This window comes from Triturus cristatus, chromosome 8 (genome assembly GCF_964204655.1).
Source record: "Triturus cristatus chromosome 8, aTriCri1.1, whole genome shotgun sequence".
NCBI classification, from domain to species: domain Eukaryota; kingdom Metazoa; phylum Chordata; class Amphibia; order Caudata; family Salamandridae; genus Triturus; species Triturus cristatus.
This window is the reverse complement of record NC_140591.1, coordinates 963,338,544-963,351,342: the sequence shown is the minus strand read 5'-3', so window position 1 is coordinate 963,351,342 and position 12,799 is coordinate 963,338,544. Positions and strand designations below refer to the sequence as shown.

General features: G+C 43.5%; 1 protein-coding gene across 5 annotated transcripts in view; it reads left to right on the top strand.

Moving 5' to 3' along the window:
- Positions 1–12,799, top strand: part of CNKSR2 (connector enhancer of kinase suppressor of Ras 2) — a 1,692,689-nt gene that overhangs the window by 1,151,073 nt on the left and 528,817 nt on the right. The window lies entirely within an intron of this gene.

Sequence of the window (12,799 nt, the reverse complement as noted above, 5' to 3'; positions counted from 1 at the left end):
CTTGGAACCACTTTTTGCAACACTCCTGGATGATATCTCCAAACTATTTAAGACAATGGTAAAAGAGCTAGTGGGGAAAATGGCACTATTAGAGACTCAACTGGTGGATTTGAACACTAGGAGTGTGATTAAAAATACGTTTGATGCACACATTTTGTCAAATAGCACTCATAGTAGAAAAGGGGGAGTGTCAATGAGTCAGGAAGGTCAGAGCACCCCACACCGTGCCTTAGCCAACCATAATAAGGTTAAGGCTAGCGAAAATCTAGGTGTTAGGATGGTAGACACGAATACTAATTATGTGGAAGCACACATTTCCTCAGAAAACCAACTCCATGCTGGTCACGGTAAAATACCCACAATTAGGATTGCAAATAGGATTGGTAATAGCTGTAGGTTCCATCTACCCCCTGAAAACACCCCTTTGGTTGCAGGATTAACAGGAGTACCCCCTCAAAGATAAAACCAATGAATCTACTGAAGAGCTAAGGCATAAAACGAAATTTTGGTGTAAACAACTGTCAGGAAATGGGGCTCTAGCGTCCACCCATATCATCATAGCCAGACTAGTGGGATGGGTAGGCTAGGCTAGAGGGAAAAATCCGGAGATGGTGACTGCATTATTATCAATTTCAACTAGATCGATATGGCAGGGAAAATGTTTCAGTTAGGCCTAAACTAGGGCCAAGGAGGTATCAAAGCATTGCCTCTTGTTTTTTTTTATCTCCCGACAGAGGGCACCAGGTCAAAGGCTCGAGTGATCTGTGGAGATTATTCCCGGAGCCAGCAAGGATAAAACCGGCAAATAGATGAAAAATCAGGGATGGCCTCCCTCTTTTGGCGGATTCTCCCACTGTATTAACACGACCCCCAAGATTAGGAGAGTTAAAAGGGGGCTGGGTAGGGTTTAACAGACTTGAAACTACAAACAGATTCTTTCCTCTGATCCAGCTGGATAACAATGATTGACTGGCTTCATCCCCTCCCCATCTGAACCAGAGAACGGTTGACTTAAGAACGGCCATCCCGTGCCCCATTAAAAGGAATGATGATGGAGTTAAAACACATCTAAGAGTTCCTAACTGGAACATAAAGGGACTGAGATACAAAAGAAATGATGCCGGGTGGTCTGATATTTTGAGGGAGTATGATGTGGTGGATCTGCAAGAAACATGGGAAAGGGAAAACACCTATTGGGTGGATGGGTATACAACCTACTGGGAACCCGCAGAGCCCTCCCCAGCAAGAGGGGTTTAATAACCTTAATTTCCCTTAACCTCTGAGGCACCCATTGCTTATTGTACTCTGGATCCTGTATCTGTTTAGTGATTGAAATAACGCCTGTCCATCTGCCGAAATTACTTATTGTTAATTTTTATAACTCTTTTGAAAGTACATTTTGTAATGAACATTTATGTAACTTAAAATGTTTTTTAGATTCATATAGGGAAAAGCAATCCACTTTTTATTCGGTAATAATATTAGGCAGTTTTAATATACATTTACGCACAATGAATTGTCATGTCACTGATATTCTGGGCCCTGAAAACTGTTCTAGCCTGCATTTTGAGCATACAGAGTAAGGAGGGTTTCTTGAGGACCTTTTGGCTAATTTTGATCTATTACAACCAAGTGTAATCCAGGAGAGTCCAGGATCCCCACCTTTGAGGGGAGAGGCTTGAATTCCACAATTGATTATATCTTCATTACCTCAGGCCTGTTATCCCAGGTGGTATCCTACACCACACAGTGGTCACATTTTAGCGATCATAATCCTATATACCTTATATTGGGTGGGGGTAGCAGAGTAGTTGGAAAATCTGGGGAGGCCACCACTAGTAATTCTCTAAAGCTAAAAGACCAGGGCCGCAGGCTGAAATGGAACAAGGTAGTGCCGTACCTTTTTCTAAATGATGTATATGAAATCTCAAATGAAGGTATTGGTCTTTGTCTTGATGACACTAAGATGGGGGTAGAAACCCTTCAGTTTTTGAGAAGGATCTGCAAACAGGTGGCTAGAGATCTCACATACCCAAGGAGGAATTGTAAGGAAGGAGGTGAGAGGTGGTTTGATCACAAATGTACTGAAGTCCACCAAAAGCTTTTTAACGCCCTAAAGCAAGCCCCCAAGATAAACCCCAAATAGCTGTCCTTAGAAAAACATATAAGCTTGTGATAGAAAACTGGAACTCACTTCCGACATCCACTAGAACTATCTCCAACCACCTGGTTTTCCGTAAGGCCTTGAAGACTTGGCTTTTTCCCTGCTCTAGCATTTAACTGCTGTGACTTGCTCAAGCTCTCGTTCCTGGTCCTTGTGCTGCGCTGGGACGCCTCGTTGCTGTGGCAGCCATGCGCATTATAAATTCTAAATAAATAAATAAATAGAAAACTGTAATAAACCTTTTTTAATGGGAGCAGCAACTCCCTGCTGGAATGTAACATACCTGAGGATCAATGGTTCACTCATTTTAAACATACATATGATGATCAGGAAGATGTTGGAACCCCATGTCCCCCTATATCGAATACGGGTACACCAAGCCTGGCCTTTAATGAAGAGGAAGTAGGGATAGCAATAATGCAGATGACTAGTAATAAAGCTCCCGGTGCGGATGGCGTTCCGGCTCACCTTTATAAGCTGAACGTGGCATTTTGATCTAAAACGTTAACCCATGTATTTAATGTGGCTTGTCAAAATTATTTCCCAATTTATTATTATACATGTTTTTAAGAAGGGGCAGAAGGGAGAGCCGCGATGTTACAGGCCCATATCATTGATGGATTCCACTGTGAAACTATTGGGTAGAGTGATCCTTAGTAAATTAACAGAATGGCTTGAAGAGAGTTGTGTACTATCAAATTTGCAGTACGGTTTCAGGAAGGTTGGGAGTACAATGGACCAGTGTTTAAATCTACAGCTGTTAATTGTGAAATACGCAGCTGCTAAGACCGGGACACTACATATGGCCTTCATAGACCTGTCCTCGGCCTTTGACTAAGTAAACAGATCAAAATTATGGGTCCTATTAATCGAAATGGGAATGGACCGGTGCATAGTAAATGTTTTATCAGATCTGCACAGGGATCTCCATGCCATGATGAGATATGATCAGAGGGGTAACTATACTGAGCACATTCGTATTGGAAGAGGAGTTGTACAGGGATGTATTCTAGCTCCCCTTCGTTTTACTCTATATATAAATAATCTTGACTTCTCTCTGTGTACAGCCTGCAAAGATATCCCGCGAGTGGGGGAGCGGTTGGGCTCCAGAGTCTCCTGGATTCCTTTGCAGATCTGATGAGATCAGTGATTTAAGTGTTATCTTCCCCAAATCCCATACTATGACTATGGGCCTTAAACTGAAAAAGCTAAACACTTATTTCTGAGAAGGAATCAAAATAACAAGGGTGACAACATTCACGTACTTAGAGGTATTGTTTGACGAGAGGGGCACCTGGGAACCGCAAAAGGAAGAAAGCAAAAAGGTACGCCATGGAAAGATCGACAGTAGCACCAAGCCAATTGAAACCATGCTCAATATTTACAGAGCTAAATGCATTGCCATCTCTAAGGATGGGACTACAAGGAGGCTGAGAACTACAAATAGTGGAAAACAAGTAACTCAGAAATCTGCCCTCGGTCCTGCAATCCACTCCCTCTTATATTCTTCAACAAGAACTAGGCATAGGTTTGTTTCTGACCTAATAGGATTGGCGCCACTCATGAGCTGGATAATTATCTGGATTAACCTGGAACTGGTGGTGAACTGTGAGATTGTCTTAGATTGCTTATCCCTGGATAAAGATAGAGCAAGTAGCATCCCGTGGTTAGGGTATGTCAAGAACTTAACAAAGAAACTAGGATGCCCAACTTTTTGAGTCTCCAGACAATCTTAGGAAAGAGGACCTAACTTGTGTTAAAAACATTGTTTAAATATGATGCAAACTGAAAGAGAGGCTAAAGAGCTCATGAAACCTGTGGTACGATCCTATGTTTTGCTGATAACAGCCCCAAGGAAAGAACCATATCTAACTGTAGTAACAAAGCCTTATCACCGCTTTCTTTTAACCAGATTCAGATTCAATCTTTTGCATTTTATATTGGCTGAACCTCAGGGATGGAGAAAGGTGAAAGGTTTGGGCCCTTGTTCATATGACAATTTCTCTACCCAAGACACCTTGCACTTTACTATGTTTTGCGACCACTTTCATCATATTCGTAAAAAATTTTTAGTGCCTATTTTAAAGGACAAAGGTTTTATTCAGGTAAGGCCTGCATTAGTATATTTACAGCTGCTGAACAATATATGGGAAAGTTTTAATATTGCCAGTTTTTTAGTTGCGGCCGTAAGGGAAAGGAAAAGAATGGCCTCTATGTCATGTAATGTCGCAGTTCCTTCATAACTGTGATGAAATGTGTTTTAAATTGGACGTCCTTTTTACTGAAGGGTACCTTCTTTATGAATTTTGTGATGAAATGTTTTTTACATTTATTGTCTTTTGTGCCTTATAGAAATATTTAAAGAATTTTTGTATATGCTTATTTCAAAACAACTAAAAGTTTAAGGACCATTTTCCTGCTGAATCTTTATGGTGCCTAAGATTATTTCAGTATGACCCTTGTATATGTATTAATGTTGTTGTATAAGATGTTTTTAGTGTACTTTATGGTTTTTATTAACCGAATAAAGTGAATATGACTGACTGACTGGCTAGACCCAAGGTCCTGAGACTTTCTCTATCATGCCTTGTTCTTCAAAGCTCTCAAGTTCCTTCTCCACCTACGGGCGAAGGTGAAACGGGAAGCTGCAGTGTCGGAGTGCCACGGGTGCGACTGCAGGGTCAATATGCAGTCATATTGGGGGATACTTAAAGGGAACTGAGCCTCTAAACTGTCTGGGAAACTGATCTAGCAGATGATCAACTTGGTGTGATCTCATTCAATTGGCAAAGGGCACGAGGCAGAGATCCTCTTCTGTGTGGCTGCTGATCAGCGTGTCTGCTTCTTGGTCAATGATATGAAACATCATTGTGACTTCCTACCCTCAGATTGTACTGATACTGACATCCATCTGCGGAGGGGAAGGGGTGTCGAGCTCCTATACGCGAAGATCTTGAGGTATGACGGTACCAGCTGAGGCTTGGGCCTCAATCGGTTGTCCTGTATCACCCCATTACATTGACAGAGGGTCCGGGGTCAGTGATGGCTTTTATCTCTGATCCTGCTACTTGGACAATGCATGTGGGTTGTGGCCTTCTGCAGCATTTTTATTCCCTCATGAACGAGATGAGGAATGTTTCTTTTTCCTCATTCTCTTCATGAGAGGAGTCTTCTAGGTAGTGGCTTTGTCTCGCTAGGGCTCTCGCATCATTTTGACGTGCCAGGTTTGTGAGAGATAGCTGGCACATCATCTTTAATGGTGATCTGATGTCTCTGGGTCCCTAGCTTCTGGGCTTCTACCTGCAGACTGATGCAAAATGGTTATTGATTACACAATTGGAACAGGTGAAGCCTTGTGCCGAGCATGCACTGATTGGGTGTTCTTCGCAGCCAATGCATCCACACCGTGGCTTGACAGGCTGGGTTCTTCTTCCCTTGGCTGTGTCCCCTCAGCCCTTGGTTCAAATAGCATCATCCATTTCGACCTTGATCTTCGCTGGCTTTTCCGGAGTTTTCGTGATAGCCAGGTCCATTTCATCAGTACAGGCCGCAGACAGGTCGTGTGACCGTGCTAGGGTCAGGAGGTCATCATGGCTGATATTTGGTTGGCTTAGGATTAGGCTTCGCAGGGTTTTGCTTCTACATCCTTGTATGAGTTGAGCCCGGATTTCTTTGAGTTGGTCTCCGGCTGTGCTGGTGCTTGCCCGCTCGCGTAGCCTCACAGAGAAGGTGTCAATGGATTCCCCTCCCCATTGGTGGGCCTGGCATAAATTGAACTTTTCAAAGTCTGGGCTCAACTGAGGATCAAATTGAGTATTGAGTGCCCTTACTGCGGCATCGTAGTCTGTGTTGGCCACGTATCCGGCAGATGTTTGAATAGTTTGTACATTTCTCATCCAGCGTGGTGGAGGAGTAGTGACCTCTTGACAGCCCCATCCATCTCCCTCAAGGCGACAAAGTATTTCTCAAGTCCCCCGATCCATATCTTCCATTGTGGGGATGCAGTTGCTGGGTCTGACACTTCGTGGTACAGCGGCAGCACCCCATGAGGGCATGTTGCATGGGGTGTGGCTGGGCATCATCTGCCATGCTAGGTGGTTCTCGAGGGCTAGTAGAGGGTTTGCAGGCTGTGGTTCTGTGTCTTGTGGTCTTAAGTGTAGTTAATGGGCTCTTCATGCTTGTGGTATCACAGCCCTTGGGATTGTTCTGGTCCCTTCAGGATTCTTTGCCTTCTCTCCTATTATTATCATTTTTATATTCTTGTCATTATATGTTTTTTCTATCTTTTCCCTCACACGTATTTTTTTTTTACATCGAAACTTTAGGCAGATTCAGAGCGTGACGGGTTAAATACAACCTGATCACGTATTCAACCAGGAATCGGGTAGTGCATAAATTTAATTATTTAGCAAATACGGACCCAACATTTGAGATACTAATCATTGACTTTATGCAATTTCAATAATTGTTTTTAAAGTTTCCTCGCTTTGCAGTGGATATTCACAATTGTGGTGGCCACTCGTGCACTAAGCCGATTCACATGGGTTAGAATAATTTCTTGGCTTTCTCGTATACACGGAAGCTTTACCTGTATTCTATGAGAATTTTCTTTTGTAAGTTTCTCAATGAAATATCGTTCGAACTAAAGATGCTCTCCATGTATGATGGGATTTATTGCCTCTGAGAGCATAATGCTCCACATATCTAAGTCAGAATTTTTTGTTGCAGATATCTTCTGAAACAAACCTCCATATTGGAACATATGCAACTTGTCCAGCCACATTTAGGCTGGAACGGAATCATTAACAGTCAGAAGGTATGTTCTGGACCTCAGGGTTGGTGATCACATGGACCAAATTTTATTAGGATACACAATATACATTTTTGTACTTTTCTTTTTGTTTTTTAGGCACACAAGACCTTTTCATTGACCTAAAGGTAGGCATTGACTTGATGTGCAAGCAGTCCCTTATAAAATATGCATGGGATATCACAAAGTTTGGGTGATTTACTGCATGAATAATCTTACCCATCCCCCATTTTATCATGGGTCTATCCCCTCTTTCCCTAGGGTGTACATCAATATTGTTTGATTTGATATGTACAACACAATTGAACTAATAACATAAAAATACGTTGTTTTAATATCTTTTTGTATTAGATATATTGATCTCACTTTCTTAAATGTGTTGTATCTGCACTTGCTCCAGGGATATTTGAGGGTATTTGATGAGCACAATTGAGTTCACTTACAATTCACTTCATTGTGATTGTATTATTGATGCCTGAGCGTTTGGGCTTATATTCTGTTTTGTATGTATATTTTCCAGCCCTGAGGAAGTCGCGGGTGTCTTGTCCCAAGCGACGAAACACGTGTTGGCTGGAGTCTCAACAAGAACAATTATTAAATTGTGCATTCATTTGTATATACTGACTTTGAAACTGATGTTATTGATATTATTCAATTAACAAATGTGTGCCAGGGCTTGTTTCAAAATCTCACATGGTGATTATAGGATGTGAGTAGATGCTTGTGAATTAGAAACACAAGTAGTCATTCATCTCATGGGATTGTCTTCGGATACTCACAGGCATGTATCATATGAAAGCAGAACCTAGGCTTCTCAGAAGCCTTTGCTGCACACAGGGCAAAAAACGTAATGCGTGGACTGGCTCCATAAAGACTGCAGAAAACAAAAAGATGATTGATGGAAAGTTATAATCAATCGAAGACACTTGTAATTATTACGATCTGCATTTAAGTCCATTGTTTTTGCCCACTATGCCACTGTAGACAGAGACAGCCATATGCTAATCAGCTTCATTCCTACTTCAATAGGAACACTGCAGGCCAAATTGCCAGGTCATGTCCACTCAAGATAGGGAAACATGTAACAGCAGACTGGTTTGGGCCTTTTGAGACTGCAGCAATCCTCAGAATGTTGAAGAACTACCCTCCCTTCTCATTACTACCTACAAAGCAGACAATGCATGTGATCAAAATCTTTACATGAATTCAGCATGACTTTTACCATGAGATGTCACCTTTCTGCACATTATTCCAGTTATAAATGAATGCGAGTGTGTGTGTTGGTCTGTACACAGACTCACAAACACATTTTCTCCGTGAACAACATAAAAAAATTAAACCACTTAGAAGGAATCTACTATATATGTTAATGTGTGTGCCCAATGTCTGGGTGATCTATATGAGTACCTATTTAAAAAACAGATGTACTCAAACAGAGCAGTGAAAATTTGGTTGCAGACATAACAGGTACAGCCTTGCTATCAGCACACCAAGTGTGTTTCTCATGGAGAATCGGTAAAGCATGTGCAAAAGCACTGCACGGGTTTACATTAAATAGGTACAGCACTTGTAGTAGCAGTGCAATCTTTTATCTCATTCAGGAAAGAAGCTGCACAGTTGTTTGCGGTGCTAGTATATCCATGGCTTGGTGAAAAGGGTCACCCTAGATATCAGTAGTGCAACCTTAGCTCACACTCAGAATCAACACATCATAGGCAAAAACAGCACAAGCTTCCCTCAGACCAGCACAAACAAAAACAGCACGAGCATCCCACAGACACACTTGGGAAGCTGCAATGTGAGATTTCCTCACACACATCAGGTACAGCCTGGATACTGCAGTGCAAGCTTTCCTTATATAGGCAACAATGTAGAATTCACATATATAGCACAGCAAAAGCCAAGCAATTGTCTCCACCACACACACAATAGGGACATAGCATGGGAAACAATAGTGTAGTTTTTACTAGCAACAAGGTACTGGTACAGCACAGGCAGCAGGAGATTTGATGATTTCCTTTACACACACAGCAGGGCCAGAATGCACATGTGTAGTACAGGCTTTCCTGATACACATAACATGTAAGGCATATATCCAACACAGTAATTGTTCATCTGACACACGCATCAAGTAAAGTACGGGCAGCAGCATCACAAGCTTACACCGCATACTTAACAGGAGGATCACATGCAGAGGCACACACTTGCAACACACAAACAAGCATAGTGCAGGCTGCAGCAAAGCAAGTTTCTTTGACATTGCAGTCATAGCATAGGTGTAGGTGTGTGTCTTTGTGTCTCTTACACAAAAACACAGACACCTTTTCACTATTGTAATGGTATTCCATATGCTGACATCTGAAAGATGGAAGGCTGAGTTGGCCTTGCAAGGACTAAAACCTGTTACCCGCAGATCAAAATAGATGTCAACAGCAAACGTTTAATTCTTAATTCACTGAATCAACTTGCGCAATGTACATCTACTGATATCCATAATGGCAGACTAATAGCTCTTGAAACCCAAGTGCAAACAAAGGAAACATGCAAATGTCCATACATGCATTAATGCACACGGAACATAATTTATGCAGACACTCTCGCGACATATAAAGACAAGCCAAGAGATCTATAAGGCATCTTCACTTACAGATCAATAGTTATACAGAGGAATCTGTGGTTGGAGGTATCAGTGATATAAATCAAGGAAGACACATTGTGATGTGCAGGTGGATACCCCATGGTGGTGTGTAGAAGGGGAGCACAGGGTGATGTGCAATAGGAGAGCACAGTGTGTGAACTACCAGCTGAGCACAAGACACTGTAAAACCCAGTCACACTTCTTATAAACATACACATTAGTAGTGCAATGGTGGCACCATGTGGAAACCATTATTTGCATTGTTCGGAAGAATAACTACAATATCACAATCTGTCTTTCCTCCCCTTCTGGACTTTTGAAAGGCATCAGTAATTGGTATGGTGTTCGCAAAGCAGAAATGTGTCTAGGTTACTGTGCTTGTGCATTAGTCTCTGTTTCCAACACCCTTTTTGCACGAAGGCAGAGAGGCTACAAATTATACCTTTGTAATGGGTTTACATAAAGAAAACACTTATTTTTCCATTGTATACTGCTCCTGGTGATTCCAAAAGTTATTTATTTTTCTTGGCAAATGCTTATATTAAACCTAATATTTTTTTAAAACCAAAAACACATCATTTCTCCTGTGTTAGACCTGATAGTCTTCAGGTAGTGTTTCCCAAACCTTTTTGCTTTTTCTCCTTGGTTTTGCTGATTCTCTTCTAGTGCCATTAGAGCTCTGGGCACTTGCTCACTGCAAATGCAGTGTGAAAGTGCGAGCACCCTTCTTACACACATCAGGAAGTGGTGCTTACCTGATAGTTCTAAACATTGGCCAGGCTGGCCTGGATGTCAACGCTTGCACAAATGGTTTTTGTAAACTGGTGTAAAGTCTGCCATTGCAGGCGGGTGTGTGCATTTATACTTATGGTGTTTCTATACATGTGTACAGCCTGCCATTAAGGGTCTGTGTGTGCGCAATTGCACTTTCACTCAGACCGGCCTTTCTAAATCACTAGCCATCCTGAGACGACCATTAACTACCACCAGAGCACATCGAGGGTATGTTTTAAGGGGTGAAGCGAGTGGTAGGTGACAGGCAGGACAGATACACATGTGTGTTCCCTGCCCAGGTAGTGAGGAATACCCATGTGTGTTTTCATTACTGTGAGGTTTGCTCTTCCTGTAGGCTAACCTGGGGAAATGGTTGACGTTACTTCAGACTGCAATAATGGATTGTAGTGGATCAGCCTCATGTTGTTTTCTATCATTGGATTCGCAATAACAAACCCTTTCCAGTGGTAAAGGTGGTTTTGTCATGACTAACGTAGAAATGCCACTTCTAAGAAGTGGGCATTTATCTGCTCTAAATGTCTTTCTGTGCCTTTTTGCTTGGCTCCAGCCCACACTGGAGGCTGGGGAGCACATCTTGGCATTCCCAAGCGACAGCTATAAAACACTGGGCATGCAACTGGAATGACAGACCTCTGCCATTTGTGTGCCTGGCTGGATAGATGGTAGGAAGAGGTTTTGGCACTTGACCTCTGGCGCCAGATCATGGCCCCACTAAAGATTAAGATCTGCATTCCATGGCCTCATGGCAGACAGGACTGACATTTAGGGTAGACATCTGTGGTTCAAAGGGAGACCCTTTGAACAACCCCCAACTTCAAAGACACGTTACGGTATAACTACTGGTGCCATACTTTAGCAGGGCAGAGATACACTCGTGAGGACGTGGGACCGGAGAACCTGGAACTGCTTGGTGCATCCTGCCAGAGGAATCAGTTGTGCACAAGGAGGATTACTGCCATCGAAAGGGAACGTGAGCCCTTCCTGAATAATGGCTGGCCTTGCCTGGCTACATGCTGCTGTGTGGCACCCTGAAGTGTGCTATCCAAGGGCTTGTTGGCTTGCCCCCTTTTCTTTTGGAGGTCTCTGGGACATCAAAGATCTCCTATGAAGGACCCACACCATCTACTTGTAACACCTGGAGAGAAGTGCCCAATTAAGTGCCCACATCGTCTGCTGGATCTCATCTGGTAGTGCGGTGTGAGCGGCGAACTAAGAATTGTGCCTGGGGACCGGACTGTATTGTGCGCAGCCCCAGAAGTCTTGCCCGCATCAAAGGTGTGTGGTCCACGTATCATGGGGACCTCAGCATGCATAAGCCTCTTGCTGGTGGTGAGCGCATTCACCGGTGGCGGGATCCAGTGTGGCCCGCTTCGTCGATTGTGCTGCATCTCCCTTGTGTGATACGCTGATTGCATGCTCATTGCGTGCAGTGTCCGATTCACTGGTTGCGACAAATGGAGGTGGGGGCGTGATAGCAGTAGAGCCTTATTCTACCTCATGAGGCATTGCTAAACTTGTGCCTGTGTGTGTGACCGGAATTGTCTGGTGCGACAAATATCAAAGTGCACCGGGCGTTGGTGCAACCAATATCAAAGTGCACCGGGCGTAGTGCCTCATTTCCAGGGAGGCGCGGAATTTGTATCTCTTCATTGTGTGTGACCGGAATAGTCTTGTGCGACCCATATCAATGGGTACTGGACGTAGTGCCTCCTTTTAATGGGGAGTGCAGAATGTGCAACTCTTCGTTGTGTGACGGGAATGTTCTGTTGCGACCTGCAGCAACGTGTACCAGCCGTTGTGACCGGATTCCTTGGGTGTGACTTTGATTGACGTGTAACTGATGGGGTGCCTCCTTCTTCCGAGAGGCCCCCCGCTTCATTCTCCATTTGTCGTTTGTTCCTTTTTTGGGCACTTAGCACGGTGGACCAACTGTCTTCTCACCCTGCATCCCTGATGAACTTGTGTTGCCAGGTAGTATTGCCCTGCTTGGGCCTGGATGGTGAGAGTGATTGACTGGGCTGGAGGAACGCATCTCTGAATTTCCGAAAGTGGGCTAAGAGACTGCGTGACCCCCCTGTGTTTTGCAGAACTAGACAATTGCCAGAAGGCCCTTGTGGAACACTTTTGTGTGACCAACTATTGCCCTCAGCCCACTTCTGCTCCACATTCTGTGAGTGAACTTACTGAATGGAGCCCAAATCCCATTTGATGGCTGCCTCCTAATTAGTCCTGCTACCTACCCCCACCTGCTACCCTGGGACCCTGACTAAGTGCACCTTCAGCTGCATGTGGCCCAGTGTCCGGGGGAGGATGGGCTATCTCCAATCTGTGGGTGTAGAATAGCTCAAGGATTTCCGAAAGGATTTTTGGCTTCCTGCAAAAAGCATCACCA